This window comes from Podarcis filfolensis (genome assembly GCF_964270895.1).
Source record: "Podarcis filfolensis genome assembly, chromosome: 6".
Taxonomy (NCBI): domain Eukaryota; kingdom Metazoa; phylum Chordata; class Lepidosauria; order Squamata; family Lacertidae; genus Podarcis; species Podarcis filfolensis.
The window spans coordinates 55,130,823-55,155,022 of NC_139609.1; the positions used below are offsets into that span (position 1 = coordinate 55,130,823).

A 24,200-nucleotide genomic window follows, 5' to 3' on the forward strand; every position below is an offset into this window, starting at 1 on the left:
GCACACTAAGCAACAAACAAAAAAAACAGGAGAGAAACTAAAATTCAATGTGGGACAAGGCAAAAGGGTTCATCCATACTTCCTTTTGTGCCACACAGTCTGGGAACAGGTCCAAGCAGGTTTTTTGGTTGGTTGGTTGGTTGGTTGGTTGGTTTTGTCCCACCACTTTCCCTGGGAAAACCCGCTGTTTACTGTTGAATTGGAACAAATGACAAGACACAGAAAACCCAATTGCCACTTTCTCTGATTCTGCAGTAAACAACAGGTTTTCCAGGGGAAAGTGGAGGAACAAAAACAACAAGAGCACCACTCATACAGGAACCTAGAAATCCAAGATCTGTGCCTAGAATGCATAGCACAAAAAGAAGTGTGGGTGAGCCCTAAGATGTGTACACAAATGCACTTATTAATGGGAAATGCATGTTATAATGCATATATTGGTGACAATAATATACAGAAGTGCATTGCACATTAGGGGAATTGCATACAGAAAATTGTATATTAGTAGAACTGTGCACTAAAATGTTGATGAATTTACCTGAGGAACTATTTTTAAAAATGCAAATTAATGTGTAAATATTATTATTAATTTATAAATCACCTTCTAAGCAACTGCCTCAAGGCAATTTAGAGACAGTTAAAAACAAAAAAAAGCAAATGCATTTAAAGCAAGACTAAAATGATACAAAGCAGTCACTTGCAGTAAAGGACCCATTTATCCAGCTGAGAAATCCTGTTGAAACAAAAAATACCACCCATTGTTTCTGGAAAGTGCAGCTACTGGAAAACTGTCCCATCTTGACAGGAATGTTATCCCACAGAACAGGAGCAGCAACACTAAAAGCCCTACTCCGAATTGTTACAGAGAAGGCATGTGAGATCTCTGGAAACTCGCCTGCAGACCACAGGGATCTACTAGGTATATAAGGGATGAGAAAGTGTCTCAAGTAACCTGGTCCTAAGCTTCACAGGTCTTTGTATGTTAGTACCAGTGGCGTAGCGTGGGTTGTCAGCACCCGGGGCAAGGCAAGTAATTTGCGCCCCCTAACCCGTGGATTTGCGCCCCCTAACCCTAACCCCCAGATGTTGCGCCCGGTGCGGCCGGCCCCCCCTGCACCCCCCACGCTACGCCACTGGTTAGTACCAACACCTTGAACTTGCCACCACAAGCAACCTATCAACCAACTCCAAGTGTAGCCCCACAGAGTGCATTGCAGTAATCTAGCCATGAGATTACCAATGCATGGAAAACTGCGGTCAAGGTATCCTGATTATCACCTTGCTCCAAAATTGCTACTGACCACTCCCAATGGTTTCATGTGGATCTTAAATAACATCACAGATAATAGCACCACACCCTCATGCAGAGATGTGTTCATTATACCCTGACTGCACCCAGTGGCATGTTGAACCCACCCGTGGCAAGTTGAACTTCAGACTAGATTTATGAAAGACTGAGAAAAATTGAAATTGACAGATTCATTTATGGTGGTAGCTTGGCTGAAAAGGCGCCTTTACACAAGCAGCTTCATAAAGTGTTACAGCATCTAAACAGTTTTATTATAAGAGACCTACCACACTGCTAATGTATCATGTGAATCAGTCCTGAGTGTTTTGGCCTTTGCATTTACCACCTTCTGGTATGTTGGAGTTCTTTTGTTGTTGTTGTTCATATTATTACACATCTAGTTATACGTCTGATTCTGTTTTGAACAAAACCCTTAAAAAAACTTTAGGTAATTCTTAATTTCACACTAGCTAGTGAGCCTTATTGTGTTGCCTATGGGGAATATGAAATTTCTAAGGAGAAAATGGCAAAGTGGTAGAGTCTGTTACCACAATCAGGCCTCAACATTCAATCTTCAGACATTGCAATGATCTACGAACTCATATCATGCCATTTGCCCATTTTTGGATCTGAATCCAAGCAAAGAAAGCGGTCACTTCTTTTACTGCTGTAGATCCTTACAAATTCGAAGGAACTAGAATGGGGAATTTGTGGGCCTCCAGATGTTGTTTGGGCTACAGCTCCCATCACCCCTGGCTATTGGTCATGCTGAAGAGCATCTGAAGAGTCACAAGTTCCCCATCTCTGCCCCAGAGCTTCCAGCAGCATCCGAGATTCTACATTTTATAACCCATTGCAGTCCATGCCTTCCTCTTTTCTACCTGTTCAAGCTGTTCTGAACTCCTCATGTGTCCTCTAGGTAGCGCAGTGTTGCAGAACTTAGCTCACTTCTGGCAAATAATATTTTTATGACAGGCGAGTAAAATGTTATTAGTTTTCCTTTCATCATTATTGTAAAAGAGTAGCTGAAGAGATTCTGTGCCTCGACTGGTAAATTTTCCACATGATTTTTGCAAGGCTGAGGTAGATAAATATTCATTGCATTGATCATAATAATAAATGGCTTCCAGGTATGCAATTCCTTTCTCTTCCCAGCTTGCTTCGCATGCTGGGCCAGTTCCATTTATTGCAAGGGTTTGCTGGATCCACCTACCCTAAAGATACAAGCAATGGTACCAAACAGAACAAAAGATGTTTCGTGTCAAAATGGACAGCGAGAATGACAGAAAGGATCATCCTTCCCTTTTTACAGTTATGATAGTGAGGCAAAAATCAGTGATGGTCTGGTGAACCCTGAACCACAACGTAAGGAAAAACATACCAATGCGCCTAAGATTCAGTGCTTCTTTTCAAAGAAACATTTCAGTCTAGACAGAATCTCAACAAGTTGAAAATTAGATAGATGTCAAATTCTATCCATAAGCGTGCTGTGCTCTGTGTGGATCACAGTCTTAAAACCATTGACATTGTCCTATTAAATAGCTCTATTTCTCTATCCAAAGTCAGTTATATGCAAATCATCTGTAGCAACTATTGTACATATTTTTAATGGCATCCAACAGAGAATTCACACACTTGCTTAGTAATCTATGCTCCTGTCCAAATCTTATTATGATAATGCTTGATAGTTAACCTAATCTGTACTCTTAATTAAGTCTTATTTATTATCTCTTATTTCCATGGGAAATCTGGGGTCCTGTTAGGAATCTGGATTCCTAAAGACCATGGTTTTCATATTGCTGTTGTTTTAAAAAACACTTCTTAAAATATGTCTGAATATTGCCATTGTTCAATATATTATTAAGAGTCATATGTGATATATAGAGAGTGCAGAAGTGACCTGATTCCTGCCCAGAAGCACTACAGTTTAAAGATGCAAAAACATAGGTGCAGTTATGCTTTAGGTGCCGTTAGTAAAAGTATGACCAAGTCATTGAAAAACGTGACACTAGCATAATTTGGAGCACTGTGCCAAATGTTTCTCCTGCATTTTTAAACCATGCCTCATCAATTAATCGTAAAATAAATTGCATTCAAAAATAATTGGGGGGGGGTTGACATTTTCATAAGTGGGGTTTTTTAAAAAAAAAAGATAAAGAGAAGGCTTTCCCTTTAAAAAAAAAATCAATGCACCATTCTCAGGTGCTGCATACTCACCCACCCTCACTCCAATTAAAACCTGGGGAAAGTCATCATGAGGTACCTCTCTTACACTCATATCCAACCAAGCACCTTGTCCATCATTGCACATTAGTGCCTAATGATTAGGCAAGGATGCCTATGTGGTATTTTTCTTGCATGTGTGCAGCTCTTAACATATGTAATTACATCCTTTCATCGTATTGTTTTTAACTCAATTCTCCAGCGTAGCATTTACGGCTGCATGAATGCTCTGCAGGTGACATACAGAAAGGGAAAAGGGAAAGCAACAGGAATTGCTTCTCCCACAGCGCAATTCAGCCTAGGTAAAGGGTATGATCTAAGCATTAACCTGAATGAGATTATCTATTGCATTAAAAATTAACCAAAAGGGCTTTGGGGCTTTTCATTTGATCTTACCGCGGTGCCATCCGAAGTCGAACGCCTTGGTACGGTGGCTTGTCTTGTCCGCTGTGCTCCCTAGCATAGTCTCTTGGGAGTGTGGATTTCCTAAACCACTTGGAACATGGGTTGAGCCAGAATATGCGAACTATAGATTTAAGTGGTGCTGAAGCATCCGAAAGACTGATCACCATTTCAAAGGCATAGCAAGTGGCCTTGGCACAATGTTAAAATGCTCACATGACGTGGGTTCCGGAAGCAAGGAGATGAAGGTGTGTTTTGGCCGGGGGACAAGAAGTTCAATTAGCCCCCAAACTGGCTTCTGCTAATACCCACCCATCCTCCCCATTCACAGCTGCCTCCAACCTCTGCGTCAGCTTGGAGATGGTCTCAAATCAGTTGGGAAATGATGTGTACTTACAAAAAGGTCTTCCCATTTCTGCTCTCACATCAGCTTTGACCCCCATTAATGAGATCACTGTGGCGGTTTGTATGCCAGTGTAGTGGCAATGATGGATTCCAGGAACAGTTGTAGGTGCCCCCTGCAATGAACAGGAGGATTTGTTTGTTTGCTTGCAATATTTCTACTGTGCCTTTCAAGACAAGTCTTCACAAGGTGACTTATGATGAAACAGTTAAAAACAAAACAATGTCAAATTAAAAACAAATTGTTGCATGCCATCCCAGTCCCCAAGTGGTGTGAGATGCCAGGGGTCCCAGGTGCTGGCCAGGGTTCAGTTCCCTTGGAATGAGGGGCAGCAGAGACTGTGGTGTCTTTATGATTTATGGTTTACTTCAATATACATCCAACCTGAGCCTACAATGGACAGGGGCTTACAGCATTAACAGCCCAGGTGGTCCTGCTTCTCTCATAGCTGCAGCCTTGGATTCAAGCAGAAATCAAGCATGGCTCTCACTCTTAGGCTTCTGCCTGTCACCTGCTTGCAGCCCAGCTCACGCATACGCAACTCTTCCCCTGGCCTTTGTCCTATGTGTAGAGCATTACTGTATCTAGCTGGGATATAGCCAGTACATATGTAACAGAGGGAAAGTTCATTTTCTCCATATATGGTCACTGTTAGCAAATCAGCCAAAGCAGGCCACTTAGGTCACCTGTGCTTCCATACATAACACCGGGTCCAGGAGTACAAGTGATGCACCAGATACTTCTAACACATATTGAGCACTTGAACAAAAGCTGAAGAAACAACTAAGAAGTACTCTTAGTTGTTAAGCCTACCAGACCAGCAGCGTTGGAATAATTCATTTATTGCTCATCGCAACCTGGAGAAAGTTAAAAAAAGGGGGGGGGAATGCTGATCAAGTGGCACAAGTAAGTTGATCTGCAATTTTTAGGGCTATAGCTCAGTTGGTTAGAGCATCGTGCTGATAACATCAAGGTTGCAGCTTTGATCCCTGTATGGAACAGCTGCATAATCTTGCATTGCATTGGACAAGATGATCCTCGGGGTCCCTTCCAACTCTATGATTCTATGGAAACCATAAAGGAATTGAATACAGTATATAGATCCTACTGAACTAAGTAATATGAGACTGACAAACTGCAAATCACTGAGGCAGTGTCTGAAAAAGAATTACTCATCTGAGCCCAGTTACAGATAGGTAGCCGTGTTGGTCTGCCATAGTCAAAACAAAAAAAACAAAAAAACAAAAAAAATTGAGCCCGTTGCCATTATGGGCAATGCTGGTGTGGCATTGTGGGTAGTGTTGAATTGGGACCCCAGGAGACCTAGTTCAGACCTGCTTAGCTTTGAAGCTGACTGGGTAGCCTTGGGTAAGTCTACCACAAACTTTTCTCGCAGGGTTGTGGTAAGGATGATCCAAGATGTGCTGCTCTGAGTTTCATGGCGTAAGAATGGGAAATGGGATCAGGGGGGTGAGGAGTGCCTGGCTATTAATGCATGGAAAGGAAAAGAGCATCTGCCTAACAAGCTGACCAATGCAGAATGTGCATCTTCTGTATCTTCTCAGAACATTGCAACAGTGGGAAGCTCTGCTCTGCATTAATCAATCACATGGTTTCAGCACTGCAATGGATTTATGGACTTAAAGCTCAAGAATATTAAAAAGGCAAGTGCCTCAGCTTAGAAGACTTCTGGTACTTAGAATGGGGTTCATGCAGGTGCCTATGCACACAGATTTCCCTGGTTGGACTCGTGGGTGCCTCCTTGCCTCTCATATAAATGCTACATTTTGCAGGTGAGAAACAATGTCCAGCAAATGAGACTTGCTCCAGCATCCATGACCCTAACTTGTAGTACCTATGTCATCTGTCCTTGCTCAAGAAGCACAGAGGGCAGGAACAGTTCCCTGTTTAGAGGCAAGAACTCTGGATTGCCTCAAGGTGGTGTCTGATTATGCATGTTCTGCACAGTGCCCAAGAATATTTCAGTCTGATCTTTTACACATCATCCAGCATTTCTGAATGTATTGTTGGAAGGAAGAGAGCCCATATAAATGGTCACCAGTTCGAAGTGAGCAGGTTTAATGCATGTTATTGCTGAACATGGTCACGGAGGGAGGGGTATTCCTGTTTAGCCCATTGTTCCTGGACTCAGATACAGGAGCCCTGGAATGTGAACACAAAGGGAAAAATCAGTAAAGTACAGAATCCCTACAGCACCCTCATAGAACTGGTAAGCAGGTCCCCTGCACATATTTTGCTGAGCTCTCCTCTCTTTGTTTGTGCCTCATCTTCCTTCCATTGTGCTGCAATCTGAGCAAACAGCAGGTTAAAAAAAAAACAGCATAGTAGCATGTAACTAGGAAGCACAAATCATGAGAGTTTAAAGAATTCCTGCTCACAACAGCCAGACAGATAAGGACAAGTGGATGCCTTCTCATTACAGGAACAGAGCAAGATCCTTTCTTGCTTGCCAACCTCAACTTCTGCTCTAGAAAGCATGCTTCCCTGCCACATTTACAGCTCCACGAAGCAAAAAATAGAACTTCCTCCTTCCCTGTAACCCAGTAGGAATTAAGAAGAACCAGGCTGGGTCAGACAAGAGGCCCCTCTAGTTCTGCCCACTATTCTCACAATGACCTACATGATGCTTGTGGGAAGCCCATAAAGCAGGACATGAGTGCATCAGCATTCGTTCCACTTGGAGTTCCCAGCAACTGGTATTCACCACCTTCAATAGTGGAGGCAGCACACAGCCGGTATACTACTTCTGTTATTCCCAGTTACATCACCAAATATTTTCTAAAGCAAACAGCAGCCAGGTGTCCCTCTGCTAAGTGTCCCAGTTCTTTCTTTTTTACCTTCCCCACTCTCTCCTGCCGGCTTCCACTGATTCTGACGTCTCGGTGAGCCAGAAGGGAAAGATGGGGGTAAAGCTTGGCGGATGAATAATTCAGCTGCTAACAGCTTTTCTGGTGCATCCTCTCTGCCTGGGGATTCCTTCCCTGGGTTAGATTATCCTTTTACATATTCCTGACTTACTTTTAGACCGTCACTTTCATGCTAATGCACTTTGCAGTTCGCTCAGAGTCGCTTCTCCGTGGAAAGGCACATGTTTCCCAGGTGGAGGGCAGTTAACTTCTTGACCACCTGAAGCATGCTCATGGGATGACATGAAGTTGGGGGAAGAGTTTCCTGGCTCTAGAGGTCAAAGCAAACCCCCGCCTTTGCCCAAAGGCATAATTCTTTAACTGGAATTTGATGCTGAAGAACAGAGGCAGCTCTGGACGCGTACAGGCCGTACAACTTCATAGGGTCTCTGACTTTTCTGTGTCCTCTAAGGCTGCTGGTTGGAAGTGAAAGAGAGTGGGAATATTTGCTAAGAATAGCATGAATGAAGCTTCACACAGAATCGTTGCAACTACCAGGCAGATGATCTTGAAAGAAACAAAGTTCATTTTTAAAACTCACTCCTGGTCAAAGATCCATCTTATGGTCTCTTATATAACAAGACAAGGGGTTCTGTTTCATAAATGCAGGTTTTGCATTAGCTATAGCTGAGGTTTTGAACCTGATGTAGACAGGGCCAGCTCCAGGTTTGAAAAGGCTCCCACTGGTGAGACCCCTCCTTTGTCAGGGGACTTTGACTGCCATGTCATTGCTCCCAAACTGTGCTGGGAAGTGGCTGGGTCTAGCCACCCTTATAAGTTCCCACTATGTCCCAGTGCAGCTCTAGATTGGGGCACTGTGGAAAGTGAAAAGAGTGACCAGATCTAGCCACCTCATGTCGCTCAGAGTACTGGGTCAGAAAAAAATATCGGGGGGGGGGGACCTCAGCAAGGGCCCAGGCACCTGGCTCCATGGGCCCAGGCACCTGGCACCCTCCCTAGAAGTGAATTTGCCTGTAAATAATAAACCATCCTACCACTCATGGCAAGCCATGTCCACTTAGAATTGAATGAACAATAATAGTCCAGGCTGGGAGAAAATAATTTTTGGTACAGACAAAGTCTTGAAGTATGTGGAAGATGTTTCCCAAAGCATCACAAGAACCCAGGAGTGTATTACAAGAGCTCACCTGGCAGCATATAATTGCATAGGAAATTTCTCAATAGACCCTAAGTGGAAAAGTAAAACTGATCTCGGTGTACTTGTAGAGTCTCTGTAGAGTCTTATGGAAGAGTCCCAAGACCCTGAAATCGCACAGCAGCTACAACCCCTCCCTCCCCCATCCTGATCCACTTCCCATCCATAGAACAGAGTAGGGTGGTGGCCTTGAGGCAAGAAAAACCAAATTGAGATGGCTACCCTCCCCATGTTCCATTGCATTCTACTATTTCAAGATCATCACCATTGCGCTGTCATTATCCTATGCTTTGAATAACAAACAGCACATAACAGCCTATGCAGCAAAAGTATATGGCTGGCTATACTCCCACGTTGTCTGTCATCAGCACATTCTGCGGTTAGATGAACTGCCTGGACTGAGCTGGAGTCTGTTTCCACCTAATGCGATGGAAGCAGTGTGCAGACACACACCCTGACAATCACATCTTGCTGTGCCTGGCAAGCACCGCATTGGCCCTTCTCAACAGCTTGTTCTCTTTGAAACAGAAGGAAATCTGCACCCACCTCCTGCCAGGCTGGAAGGATGGAGCTGGAACCTTGCGAACGGAGCCGTAATGGCAGCGTGTTACCAGTTCCTCAGTAATAAATCCTGAGCCATAGTTAATCTCACCCTGCCTCACTCAAGCCAAAATAAAGAGTTGCAGGAATTCCAGGCCTCAGTAGTGGTGCTGCTGGCCAGTTCTCATGCGCTTGCACTATCTGTTATGCTTCTAGCAGGCTGCCAGTTTCACTCGCCCACCTCTGAGAAATCCAGTGCCTGCCTGCCTGCCTGCCTGCCTGCCTGCCTGCCAGCACTGGCTTTCCATAAGCAGATTGTCAATTAGCATGTTCAGAGACACTGGATAGCTTAATACTATTGATCGGTTAATTAGCACCCATTAGTGTCATTGTTTGCGTGGGAAGCAAGGTGCCGAAGGGAATGGTGCCATAGATGGGAGCCATTCCTGGATATCTCCTTTCCCAAGCGCAGCAGCAGCCCTCACCAAATGTGAGTTGCTGTAGAGAGGGTGCAGGCCCCATGCTACAACACTGTTTGTGGTTTTAATGTAAAGTGAAGGGGCACCATCAGGGCAGGAGCCCATGGCATCGCACAGCAGAATGAGTAGGAGGGCCCCAGATGCAGCAGAACTGGCTTGCCACCAGACAACTAAAGAAAATACATCACCATCTAAAGAAGGAAGCCTCCTATAAGACTATGAAGTCCAGGCTGAGTCTACCTAACTGCATAACTGTTCAAGACTCGCTCTAAACATGGAACTCCTCCTTATTTAATCCCCACAACAAGCCTGTAGGGTAGATTAGGTTGGGAGTCATTAACTGATCCAAGGTCACCCAGTGAGCTTCATAGCCGAGTGAGGATTTGAACCTTGGTCTTCCACATCCTAGTCAACACGCTCTAATTATTGCACCACACTGGTTCTCCAGTTAAATACAAATTGCTGCTTTCTGATGACACCCAGAATCAGCTACCTGAAGCAGTTGCCTTGCTCTGCCTAATGGTAGGGTCAGCACCTTGGCAGGCATTTGCTTATGGCACCAATGCAAATTACAAGGATAGTATTCTTGAGGTTGTCACCACCATAACCCACTTCACCCCTGTCTTCCCCAGCTTCTGGGGGGAAAGTCTTCTCGCTGAATCTGTGGTACCATTCCACTATAATCTCTCTTTCCCAAATTCTTATAACCAGCTACTGAAGCTGCCTGGAGAGACCAACCTGTCTAGAGGCCCTCGAGGATGGTTGCTTCGAGAGCCAGTCAACAACTATAACAATTCAGACTAGAGGCTGAAATGAAACTAGCCAGGGATCTCCCAGGCCTGTTGTTTCTGATCTGATATCTCTAAAGCATTAAATACACTCTCTCAGCAGACTCCCATGTCATCCTCCTCCAGCACTTTGGTTTAGTACCTGACTAGCAACCTGCATTATTGATAGCAACATAAAATGCTTTAGCTAATGAGGTAGCGTTGGAGTCAGATATATGGCCCCTGTAAAACCAGGCCACCTTTACAGACTTATTTATGTTCCCTGGAAGCGGGTGATAGAATCGTGTTTCTTTTCCTTCTGGGAAGTACAACGGAAGAAACTGTGGCTGCCTGCCTAGATGCAAAAGGGAATGCATTCTGATGAAATAGGGACCCTACGAGAGAGACAGGGATTTCCTCACTTCAGGGCACAACCTCCACTTCCTCACTAACTCAGCACCACAAACACAACCTCCTTGCCCATCAAACCAGCCCTCCTTCTCACAGCCAACCTCTCTTGCATTGCTGCCTACATAGTTACCTCTAGCATTCGGTTCTGCATGCTGCTGCCAGCATATCTCTCTCTCTCTCTCTCTCTCTCTCTCTCTCTCTCTCTCTCTCTCTCTGACCAGAGCCTGTTGTGTGGCATTGTCCATCCGTAAGTCTCCATGCCTTTGGAACCCCACTGAAGACACAGACCCAAATTGCTCATACAGAACAATACACTGTACATTTGCAACCATGTTCATGCCTTCAGCTGAGTGCATGGATGCCATGAACTGGCAGGATGACAGGAAGGAGGAAGAGGATCCCGGCAAGCGGAGTAACCAGGACTGGGACACACCAGGGCAAGCAGGGAATGTGGAAGGAAGTATTCACAGGATGATGGAGGATGGTGAGGGGATGGGAGTCAATGCACAGGAACCAGAGCAACAGGATCCATCACTAGAGACAGAGGGGCCCCTGTCTCCATGAACATGGTGGGCTCTGAGCTGTAGGCAACAGTGGGAGGAGCGCTCTAGGAGGCTGAGACAGGCAAGGGCCCACAGCTCAGCTCCCTAGCTGGCCAGGTGGGGTTCGCTAGCTCTGAAGGAGCGGTGTGATTCCTCAGCTGGAGTAGACTTGGAACAGGTGAGGGTCACATGCTTCATCGAGACCAGATGATGCAGCCAGCATGTTTCCTGACCTTTGGAACTTGGGCTTTGAATTTTGGACTTGACATAGTGACTTGCTGCCAGGTAGGCCAGGGGTTCAGGATTATGGAGATCATAAGCAAAGCCAGTGAGTGAGACCCCTATGACCAAATGTGGTTTTGATTTCTACATCATGAGCCCTGTTCTTATGATCAGAGGGGAGATACTAAACACAGAAAGGGGAGCAGGATCTTGACAGCGGGCTTTGTGCAGAAGAGCTGATCAGGGGAGGGACCTGCTGCCATGACTCTACATACACACATACAAACAACTTCAGGAATGGATCATGCAGGGGAAGGAGAAGGCACATTGTACAAGCAGGTGTCTATGATGTAGCTCCTTAGGCGAATCTCACCCATTTCCCCCCTAAAATGTGCATTTCAGCTGCATTTTATTAAAACTTTGAGACCAAACTGTATTGCAAAATCCAGCAAACTGCAAAATCTGAAGAATAATTACATTCCAATCTCCACATTAGTTAGGAGAAACCAATCTGATCAGTTCACATCAGAATTAATAGAAATACCTCTACTGTTCCTAAACCCTATGCCTGCCAACCTGTTAGGATCAATAGTACTGATTCCCAGGTAAGCAAGAATAGGATTGCCACTCTAATTTCCCTTTGAAGGCTTGCACTTTACAAGGAAGCTAGTTATTATCCTTCATCCTCAACTGGAGTAGCCAAACAAAGAGAAATAAATCTACCAGCCTTGCAAGTGATCAAAGGTGCCTCAAGAAATGCAATGGGCTGCCTATCTTCCCTAATTCCCATCACATTGTCTTACTACTCCATCCTTCACCAATCTGGTACCTTCCACATATTTTGCACCACAACTCCCATCAACCCCAGCCAGCAAGAGTTAAACCAAATCCATTTGCTCTGCCTGTTCCTTGAGAGAACTCCATGTAACAGAGGCTACACTCCATGTGTTGGGCACAGTAGTAGGTGAATGGTGCTTGACTGCCAGGAGTGGGAGATGGCTATACCCTCAAAGTGAGGGAGGTGGAAACATCAGCTTATGGTTTTTTTAACGTCTCTCATTAAATGCTCAGTAAAACAGCCCCCTGGATGCAGTTTTGGTTCCCTCCAGTGTACAATTTGGTGTTTTCTGCAGGCAGTGCTGTAAACAACCCGTTGGAAAGTGCATGCAAAATGTTGACAGTTTTTAAATGAAGATCTAGGAGCTGTGACTGTCTCTCAGCTCCAGCAGGGGAGGTGAGCACATTCACATTAGCACAGGCCAATCCGTTGCATGGGGAACCTGCTGCTGAGCTCATACTTGTAAACTGCATTGTGCTGCAAACACGATTATCCTCAGACATTTGCATCCTTCCTATGAAACAATGCTGGAGAAGAGCACAGGCAAGGAAGAGAGAGAGAGAGAAAAAGAATCATGAAGTTTGGTACATTGCATGAGATGCTGAATGCAAGGAACACACTATCCTGGTGCCAGTTTTGTCTTTCTTCATTGCTGAGACCTCAGGAAGGCCCTGTTACGTTCCTCTTCCTTCTAAGAATGGGGTATTGCCAGCCAATCAGGAAAAGGCACTGCATTGCTTTAAGACTCAGCTCTTCAGGGCAGGGACGTAGGAAAGGGGGAAGGGGGTGGGCTGCCCCAGTGCCATCATGGAGGGGGGTGACAAATTATCAAGGAATAATTATTGCCCTACTAGGGCGGTTCATAAAAAACTTTTTTAAAAAAAATGCCTGCTCCAAAGGTCTTATCTTACTACACTAGGGATTATATAGCTACATATGAAATTTCATGCATATCAGTTAATATCTTGACCCTCCTCCATGAAAATAGCTGTTTACTTGGCCACTTTCCTATGTCATGAAGGCTGAAATTTCAACAAAGCACAGGCCTTTGCTAGACTCTTTTCAGGCACCTGCTAAAAGCATTCTTCTTTAGGCAAGCATACCTAGATGCTTAGGAAGTTGAAGTAATTTTAATCTTACTATTTTAGCTTTGTATGTTTTAAAGTAGGATTGTTAATTTTTCTTGATTTTACTGCTGTGGTGTTGGGGTTTTTTTGTTTTTGTTTTTTGTTTTTGCAGGTTTTTTAAAATAAATAAAATAAATATAAATAAAATAACACAAGCCAAAACACAATCCATCCTGTAGATTTAAGTATCTGTCCATAGTCTTGTTATCAGAGGCTCAGAATCCACATTCCTTTGTAAGAAAATAGGAAATAACATAAAACCATTTTTGCAGGCAAAAAAAAAAATGTGGGGGGATGACAAGAATTTTTTTGCTCCGGGTACCACCTGACCTTCCTACACCTCTGCTTCAGGGTAACTAAGTGCTCCAGGTGGGTTCAGCCTCTGCACCAGGGATGGAGAACTGGATATAGACCCTTGCCTTGCCTTCCCATCCTCCACCCCCATTGGACAAGTTTGGCAGGTGGGCAAGGGGGCCCCACCTGTCAATTACTTGAAAACACAGCAACTTCCAGTGACCCATTTTTCCTTTGAAATCAAACTGCGCAAAGGCACAGCACTTTGCAAACATTGATGATCAGCTGTTTGGCAGTGCTAGAATATGTCAGTGCCAGTCAGCTCTTTGCCTGCCCCACACCTGACATTATATATGACATCGGCTATAGGCAGTGCTTTTATTCTGGGGGGATGCAGGGGTACACATACCCCTAAACATTTTGTGAATCTAAGTTTGGCCTCATTGAGAGGCAGTATTTCAAACATGAGTAGGAAAATAAGAGTACCCCTAAACATTTTTTAGGTGGGGGGGAGGCACTGGCTATAGGGCAGATGGGCATGGCTTTGCCAAAGTGGCCTCACAGGCCAGATGAGAAAGCCTGGTGCACCAGATTGGACCCACAAACCCAAAGGTTCCCCACTGCTGTTCTACACATAGCATTGCCCCAAGATATGGCACATTCCTGAGGATCCAGATTGCAAGGGAAGTTGCTGAAAAGAGCACATGGAACACAGCTATGTGCACTGCTGTGTAAATCAGCAGTGGGTTTTTTCAAATTAAAAAAAAAGCAAAAGAGTTTACAGAAATAAGCCTAATTACCAAAATCACTGTCACTGAGCCGTTTCCAGGAAAAAGGATGACACAACATCCGTAATTTCAGCAGCATGAAAATCTTTTCACTGGTGATGAACGCCAGTGACTCCTCTTTCGTCAAGGCCCTTGACACTTTTGTACCCAATAGATTTAGACAATAATTAACTTACTACCTAAAATACCTTCAGTCGCATGATGAGAGCTAGCGACACACATAATTAGCATCCTTCTAATTGAGTCCAATCAAAACTAGAGGATTTATTGTACATGTACAAATAACTAATTTAGAGTTGGAGGGTTGGAGTGATGGCCACAAAAGGGTCTGTATGACATCAGTCAGGCTCATAGAGTAACCTGATACCAGCCTGATACAAAGATGGCAAAGAATGCCTGTGTGTCTTTTGTTTGAGCGTGTGGAAGCCAACCCCAGGGTACATAGATCCATCATTTTTATTTATTCTGCTTATTTGTTCTGCTTGAGCAAAGAGTGTTTTGCTGGATGAAGGCAGGAGCTCCTAGGAAAAAAGGCATGTATGCAGATACAGACATGTTCCTGATGGAAACACTGAGGTTTTCAAAAAGGAGAAAGGGCAGAATTTCCGCAGGCTGCAACAGCATTACTCCACTGCAGCAAAACCAACAATGAAATTCGCCACACAGTTGGGAGTCTGAGAAGCTGCCATCTAAAAGGTATGGCCTTACTTCATTCAAAGAACTATTAGAAAATTCTTCTCCAATACAGGAGGAGAGCATTTCTAGGGGAAACTGTTAGAATATGGCATTAGCAGGACTATTTTTCCTAAACCTAACTGTGACATGGTGGAAGGGGGGCAATTTACATTGTGACTGCGGCAGGAGGCCATGGTTGGATGCAGAGCCATCCCAAGCCATTTTGCTGCTGGAGGCAAAACAGAAAATAGCACCCCACCCAGCCGCCTCCCTCTCTTACCAGAGTGGGCTCACCCACAGTTAGTTAGAATCCTACACAGTTGTCACCACTGCCGATCTGTGGCTGTTTAAATCAATAAATGTGGCGGCCATTCACCCAGCCTTGTGGCTAGCCTATCATCTTATTGTTTCCCTGTGAGGTTGCAATTAGTGTCATGTAAAGTTGAGCCCCTATGTAGATTTCTGCTCGTGAAAAGGAGGTGAGCCCAGACTATGGTTTTTCGTTAAATCCTTTTACTGTACCCGTAGCTTTGTTCCTCTGCAACATTCCTTGCTGCTGCAGAGGTAAGTCTTTCTGTGGGTTCTGTTGCAGAAATACATTGTCTGCATGTTTTTCAATGCAGTCATACTGCATCATGATTTTGTAGTCACAAGAGGGCATAAATGCTTTGCTGTTCTGCTTGCATATTTGGCTTGGGATCAACACCAAAAAAATTAACCTTAACATAAAAAATTATACCTATTTTGAAAACATTTTGTCGTCCAAGAGTGCAGATTTGGCTTTTAGGTCATACTCGTGCTTGGTCTCAGAAGCTAAAATATCATGAACATGCTTATAATTTAGGGGGCAGGTTAGGTAATGTGGAAAGAAAAATACAATGAGAATATATAGTCATCATTCATACTACTGTGTCAACAATATAACTTTTCCCTGTGAGAAATGGTTACAGCCTTTAGGGGAGTATACTACAGCATACCCAACAACTGTCCTGGAAAATGGGACGTCCCAATTTTTCTCACAAGCAAAATGGCTGCAGCAATCTTATGCTATTTCAGACTGCACTCTTGCCCTGAAAAAAGTGCTTTTTGGGGGCAACAATCTTGCACACCACCCCAAAACATGTGCAAGATTGCTCCTCCCAAAAAAACCTTGTGCCACAATCTCGTGTGGGTCACATGACACACATGGGAGTGAGAGCCCAGAAGATAGCACCCTGGTTTGGGGACACTTTGTATTGGAAGGTATGATAAAGGTGTATAAGATTATGTCTTGTGTAGACAAGGTAAATAGTTTTTATTGCTCTCTCTTAAGGCTGGAACGTGGGGGCCATCCAATGACAATGCACGTTGGGAGATTCACAGCAGACAAAAGTACTTCTTCATACTGTGCATAATAAACTATAGAATTTGCTTCTGCAAGATGAAGTGATGGTAACAAACCACAAAAGCTGTGTCTCACTACCAGTATGGGAGCCAGTAGTTGAGGAGCACAAGTTGGGAGAGTTTTGCTGTGACTCTGCTGCTGCACTCAAGTTCTGCTTATGGGTTTCCCATAAGCACTGTGTTGCCTAATGTAATGCTTTGATTAGCTGAACTTTTGGTCTGATCCAGAAACACTCTTCTTATGTTCTTAAGGTCCTGACGAACATGTAGCATCAAAAGAATAGCAGACTTTGCTGTGGCTGCAACATTATCAAAACAGGATTCTGAATTGTCTAAAGTGTCAAAATCAACCCAAAGCCCAATTTATTCTGAACTTCGCTGGCAAGTCTGGGAAAAGAAGAATAACCATCAAATATTTAACAGGCTCAAATAAAAAAGACGGAGAACAGTAAAAGAGAACACTGAGAAAAGTAGAGTTTAGTTAAATATTAATTAAAATAACCTACCAGCAATATCAGGCAAGTGACGAAACAAATTGCAGATTGTCCTTTTGGGAGAGTAGCATGAAGAAAAGATTGTGTTCCGTTTTCTCCACATTAAATAACTGTGACAATTGATAAAATTGTTAATTCAACCAGCTGTTAATTCACCAGCTCAGGGCATGCAGAGGGGGATGTAATGTGAGGAGAAGCTCCCCCCACTTTTTTTTCAGGGAGAGAGAAACTTTGGAGTGGGGAGGGGGCAAGGTAGGATAGGAGTGTTTCTTCTGTCCAGTGGGATTTCTAGAGCATGTAAAAATATAATCCGGCATGCTTCATAGAGCAAAGACTCTGCCAGCTTGGATCTGGAGCATGAGATGGGAAGCATAATTTGGCATACTCCATAGCCAGTGCTTGGCACATGACAGCAAGACAAAGAGCAAGCACTCAGATTCCCCCAAGAGCATGCAAGGAGATGGAAGAAGGTCTCCCCCTCCCCTTTGGCTGGTGCATAGTGATGTGCAAGGCAATGTGCCTAGTCCCTGGGAAGTGCATTTTCCCCAAGAACCTTCCACGAAATAGGCTAGATGGAACTGAGACAGAGGTGCACTGTTCTGGGCCACTGGAGCAAGAGAGGCAGTGCGGGGAAATCCTTGGTGCCATTTGGTATATTCCTAAGATGGTCTGAGGAGGAAGGCAGGGCTTGATCCCTTCTTAAAGGTGTTGAATGGTTTCTTTAAATGTAAAGGTTCATCATTGTTCCACCCGATGTGGATGTCTTTAAGGGGCCAGAGCAAGGGCCAGAGCAAGATAACGAGACCCAGCTTTACAGCTGTGAAACATAGCAGGTGCTGCTGAGTTGTATTTGATTAAGGTGTTGGTTACAGATAGGTAGCCGTGTTGGTCTGCCATAGTCAAAACAAAAAAATTTTTTTCCTTTCCAGTAGCACCTTAAAGACCAACTAAGTTAGTTCTTGGTATGCATACACGAAAGCTCATACCAAGAACTAACTTAGTTGGTCTTTAAGGTGCTACTGGAAAGGAAAAAAATTTTTTTGTTTTGATTAAGGTGTGTCAGCATTTGGGTGTAGTATATAAGGAGCAGCACCTAGCTCTCCCATTACCCTGAGGGATGGGTTGGTGGTTGGGTCTGGTTTGGTTGTTAATGTATTTAGTGTAAAAGGAGTTTTTGTTTTTCTTATTAAAACCTTGTTTAAGTTATTTTTGAGTCCTTTTCTTTTTAATGCATGGTCTCCCAAGCAAGCTCTCTGCAGCGCTACCATACTGCAAACAGCCAACAAAAGGATGGTCTGTCTTCTCTCCAGCAGCGCCCTCCCTCCCTCCCAGTGTGCTTTGGGGTTACCACATAGGATTTTTCCCCAAACTGCATTTTGGATCGCAAATTGGCTCTTTGCCTACTTCGCACTGAATAGCGGGACAGAGTGCTAGATGGTCTATTGTGTTGTTTCAGCAGGTTAATCTTCTTGATTTGGTCACTTTGGACCAGGCATAGGCAAACTCCAGCCCTCCAGATGTTTGGGACTACAGTTCCCATTGTCCCTAGCTAACAGGACCAGTGGTCAGGGATGATGGGAAGTGTAGTTTGCCTATGCCTGCTTTGGGCAGTGTAGGTGCAGGAAAAGAAATAGTTCGGTTTAGGCTAGTGACACCCTTTAGGCACTTTTCAGGTGATGGGTCAGCCCTGAGGCTCACTTCTCAGACTCCACAGTTCAGTGGGTGGGATAGGGACCTCCTTTGAGGCCAAACTTCCTCATCCACTAGGAGCTCTGCAGTCCCAGGGGCATGATGAGGCAAAGTCTCTGTTCTCACCTTCAGAGTATGGGCCAGGAAACAGGGCACAGCTCTCTAGCCTGCCCTAATTCCTTAGGCAAGGGTGGGTCACCCAATGGCTATAGTTATCCAATTAAGTTAGTTCCCACCCCATAGTCATCTCCCTCTGCTGATTTTAATATAAGTTCTAAATAAATATAAGTTCAACCCCAACTTGTGTGTCTGCCTCTTTATTTGCCTATCTGGATGCAAGGGCTACTTAAGTAGCAATGCCAGTAAGCCATTGGGAAAGCTACAGTTTCAAGAGGCTACAGCAGGTATAGGAAACCTCTGACGCTCCAGATATTGTTGAATGACAACTTTCATCATCCCTGGACATTGGCCATGCTTGTTGGGGGTGTTGGGAATTGGGCTACAGCAAGGCCTTGAGATATAGCGTGCGGAATGGAGACACTTCCATTCCTTTCCTTTCCCCATGATTTGCTGATGCTGGTATGCAACTATCAACTACCAGCATGTGGGATGAATGGTAAAGAGGGAAAGGGATTGGAGGACTCATGGAAACATAGGGGGAAAGGGCTGGGGCCTAGAGGTGGCTCATCTTCTTCTGAAGTTTGCTTTCAAACCTATCTGATATATATATCTTCTGCCCTTCAGGGCAGTTTAGAAAAACTGAATTTGGGAGAAAATACCTCACCATATTTTCAATCCAGCATGAGCAGTGAAGGGGAAGGAAGTTGCCCATCTAATCATGAAGGTGCCAAAGTACTGTAAGAAGAAGAAAAGCAAGCACAAAGTGTCCCTGTTAGCACTAGTGTAAGAACTGTGTAAACTGTGTAAGAACAGCAGTGCTGATTCTCATGAAGGGGCATCAGAAACTAATACATGCTAGGATTTCTACTTATAAATGGAGAAAAACATTGATGTGGTAGATCTCCTGGAACAAACACATTCACTCAGATTGATTGAGGAAAATGAAATTAAAGATGAAAAAACAGTGAATAAGGTTTTCAAGAAGGAGAAGAAGAAACTACCAATTGTTTCACTGAAGTTTTCCAGCTAACAACACATATTTTATTGTTCTCCAGCTTTTCTCTTATGTAGCAAAGCTTGGTAACCCTGATCAGTACAGTTGTTCAGAAGAGTGTGCACTGAGTAAACCATGTGTAACAAGTACCAGAATAAGGAGACCGTGTTTGACAATAGGATGTCCTGTCTAAAATTGGACAAGTAAATTTTATAAAATCTGTCCAGGGTAAAATAGAAAAATACAATATATTGAACCAGATAGATATAGATGCAGATATCTCATGCACACACTTTTAAAGAAATAACTAATTCTCAAGTAAGTCTCACTCGGCCAAGCGATAACTAATGATGAAAGTAACTATGGTTCAATTTATTTTCCCATAGATACATTTTGCTTTTTAACAAATAGGAACAGGAAAGTTTCCCATCAAAAAAAATATGTGGGTTGCAATCCTATACACACACTTATCTGGGAATAAGTCTTACTGTGGCTATCTTCTGAGTAGAATTGTATAAGATTGCCCTGTTAACCATTAGAGTTCATTTCCTCTGGGGGAGGGACCACATGGTGTGGCTTGAGTTTAGGGTTTCCAGGAAAATCTGGCTACAGTAGTAGAATTTATATAGATACCTAGAGCAGGGATATGATCTAATTTGCCATTGATTTGAACTGCAGGTGAATTGTTCTCCCAATTCTCCCAATTGCTCTTCTAAATTATCAAGTTCACTTAGCCTATCCCTGGGACCAAATTTATTCTTGCTGTCCAAAGTGCTTATGCCAACATTTCTGAACTCTTTAGCAGCCAGGCCCACCCAGATGACAGGGCCGAGCTCTTACAATCCAATGCCATTTGCTCAATAAGGACAAATGGGATGTGGCCTATGGTTATCTGAAACAATTTGTTTTAGATAAGCCATTATCCATCCTGCTGATTTTATTGTAGTTGCTACCCCTACAGAGATTTATTTGAAGGAAGTAATCGTTAGCCAATCTGCACATTAGCCTTGATTACTATTCTTTCTGTAAACCCAACTGAGTACTAAGAATCTTGCCTATAGTGGCGTTAGACTATAGGAAAATTAAAACAGCATTGTTCTGTAAATACTAGGGGTATGCAACGGCCACAAGTTTCTCTTTTTATCTGAAACAGAAGGATTTGGAAGCAGCCCGGTCTGCTTCAGATCCACCTTGTCTTGTTTCAGTTAGATTTGCTATTCAGGTCCAAGTTTGATGGGTTAAATCTGAAGCCCTGGTATGCCCCCTTCAATAACTGTAATGGGGAATCTAAAAGTGGCTGTAACTTTGTTCCCCTTTTCACACAAGTGGGTGGCATTTACAGGCAAATGAGCTCCTCCAGAGTGGATCAAGTATGCTATATTTTGGACAGATCCAACCTGCAGTTTTTGTGTAGGAAACCCTACCACTCTCCACCCAAACTCTGGGCATTTCCCCATTGAGCTTGTTTTTGTTTCTCTGCTTGCATGTTTTTGACCTAAACTAAGAGGAGCCAATCTATTGGAAAAGAAACGTGGGGAAAGAAAGAAAATGGTTGTGTGTTTAACTTTATGGGGAGGAAAACAAAGCAGCAGATCTACATGGAAGGTTGGCACATGTCCACCTACTATGACATGCTTTGATCTGACTTGGTTACATGAAAGGCTATCATAAATCACCCCCATTGCACCTAAATTAGTTGAGGTACACACAGAGTTGATGCAGACCCCAATTAAATGTCACTTAGTCACTTTATACAAAAGGGGGGGAATCTAGTTAAATAAAGTATAATTAACAATGACCTTTACACACCTACTAGTCCACACTTTGCTGCTTCAGTGCTATTTGTTGTTGTTAAAATTTGTATATATCGACCTCAGTGTGGTTCGCAACATAAAATTATAATATAAAAAAGACAAAATACATAGAATCATAGAATCATAGAATCATAGAATTGGAAGAGACCACAAGGGCCATCGAGTCCAACCCCCTGCCAAGCAGGAAACACCATCAGAGCACTCCTGACATATGGTTGTCAAGCCTCTGCTTAAAGACCTCCAAAGAAGGAGACTCCACCACACTCCTTGGCAGCAAATTCCACTGTCGAACAGCTCTTACTGTCAGGAAGTTCTTCCTAATGTTTAGGTGGAATCTTCTTTCTTGTAGTTTGGATCCATTGCTCCGTGTACGCTTCTCTGGAGCAGCAGAAAACAACCTTTCTCCCTCCTCTATGTGACATCCTTTGATATATTTGAACATGGCTATCATATCACCCCTTAACCTCCTCTTCTCCAGGCTAAACATGCCCAGCTCCCTTAGTTGTTCCTCATAAGGCATCGTTTCCAGGCCTTTGACCATTTTGGTTGCCCTCCTCTGGACACGTTCCAGTTTGTCAGTGTCCTTCTTGAACTGTGGTGCCCAGAACTGGACACAGTACTCCAGGTGAGGTCTGACCAGAGCAGAATACAGTGGCACTATTACTTCCCTTGATCTAGATGCTATACTCCTATTGATGCAGCCCAGAATTGCATTGGCTTTTTAAGCTGCCGCGTCACACTGTTGGCTCATGTCAAGTTTGTGGTCAACCAAGACTCCTAGATCCTTTTCACGTGTACTGCTCTCAAGCCAGGTGTCACCCATCTTGTATTTGTGCCTCTCATTTTTTTTGCCCAAGTGCAATACTTTACATTTCTCCCTGTTAAAATTCATCTTGTTTGTTTTGGCCCAGTTCTCTAATCTGTCGAGGTCGTTTTGAAGTGTGATCCTGTCCTCTGGGGTGTTAGCCACCCCTCCCAGTTTGGTGTCATCTGCAAATTTGATCAGGATGCCCTTGAGTCCATCATCCAAGTCGTTGATAAAGATGTTGAATAAGACCGGGCCCAAGACAGAACCCTGTGGCACCCCACTAGTCACTCTTCTCCAGGATGAAGAGGAACCATTGATGAGCACCCTTTGGGTTCAGTCAGTCAGCCAGTTACATAATAAAAATAAGATAAAAAAACAAACCAATAATACCCCCTCCCACAACACATTTAAAAGGGCATTGGATAACAATCAGCCCAAGGCCTGGTTGAAGAGAAAGTCATTCACCTGGTGCTTAAAGGTGTATAACGAAGGCCAGCTGAATCTCCCTAGGGAGAACATTCCACAAACAGGGAGCCAGTGCAGAAAAGGCCTGTTCTTGTGTTGCCACCCTCTGGGCCTCTCATGGAGGAGGCACACAAAGAAGGGCCTCAGATAAATGATATCAGGGTTCCTTCTTTCTTACATCATGGATTTATGTTGTGGATCACAATACAAAATAGCTCATTATATTTGGCACTGTAACCTTACAGAGGGTGGATGACGCCAATTCAGAGTGAGGGGACATTACCCTCACTCTGAGTGGGCAAGGGGTGAGCAATAGGATTGTTCTTGCCTACAAGAACAGGAAGAGGTGGAATGCCTACATGGTTATTGTCAACACCTGGGCTACTGCCTACCACCCAACGCAGGCACTTCCTCACCTTCTGACCCTATTTCTAGTAAGACAGGGAAGAATTTTGCCTCTGTCATCCCCACTCCACAAAATTGCCAAGCACAGAAAGCTGTGGTAGCCCTATAAATGACTGTGAATTTGAGCTTCAGTCCAGACTTGCATTCCAATGACAAGAGTTGAGAGGCACTGTCTACTTTCAGCATAGTACTGTTGAGAGAGCTAACTACAATCAAAGAATCCTCCTTCAGAGACTGAACTAAATGAACCCACTGCCCAATAATTAATGTTTATCGAATTATATAAACAAATTCTGTCTAATCAACTGTCTTAAATATAATAATATGTCATAAGCAAACGTACAATTAAATCTAAGTAAAGCCTATCAAGTCAGTAGAAAAATTCCAAATGTAACCAATCTTAGAGGCAATCGTTTTCAAAGCAATCAAACAGTCCCAAGTTCATGCAATCTTAGAAGCAAATCAGCTCAGTCCAATCAAAAGTGCCACATGCATTTTGACTCCTCTTTTCATCAGTGGCTGTTAGCTAACAAGTAAAATTGGTTACATTTGGAATTTTTCTACTGACTTGCTCAGATATACTAGAATTTAATTGAATGTTTGCATATGGGTTATTATTGTTATTATATTAAAGATAATTGTTTAGCCTGAATTTGTTTATATAATTAAATCAGCCTTACGTTGATTATTTTACACAGCCTTGGGCTATATCTCTAATTTGCAGGGTGTTTGGGGGAGTAAGTTCATTGGTCCATATTAGCCTTTTAATTATCATGTTCACATTGTTTGCTACTAGAGCATCTTGCATCATAGCTTTCATCCAAACATCTCAAAAGCCACTGGGATTTATCAGTGGGACTAGAGGGGCACCACATACACAAATTCACCTTGCAAGGACCATTGCCATTTTACCTGGCAAGATCTACAAAGAAAATTAGATATATTA

At 43.6% G+C, this 24,200-nt stretch overlaps 1 protein-coding gene and 1 long non-coding RNA gene across 2 annotated transcripts in view; one reads left to right on the forward strand and one right to left on the reverse strand.

The window, feature by feature from the left end:
- Positions 1-24,200, reverse strand: part of GRM4 (glutamate metabotropic receptor 4) — a 307,680-nt gene that overhangs the window by 272,019 nt on the left and 11,461 nt on the right. The gene's annotated exons all lie outside the window — the stretch shown is intronic.
- Positions 16,678-18,948, forward strand: LOC310765226. Its single transcript, XR_014549502.1, has 2 exons — positions 16,678-17,664; positions 18,249-18,948. It is a non-coding gene; the product is annotated as an uncharacterized lncRNA (long non-coding RNA).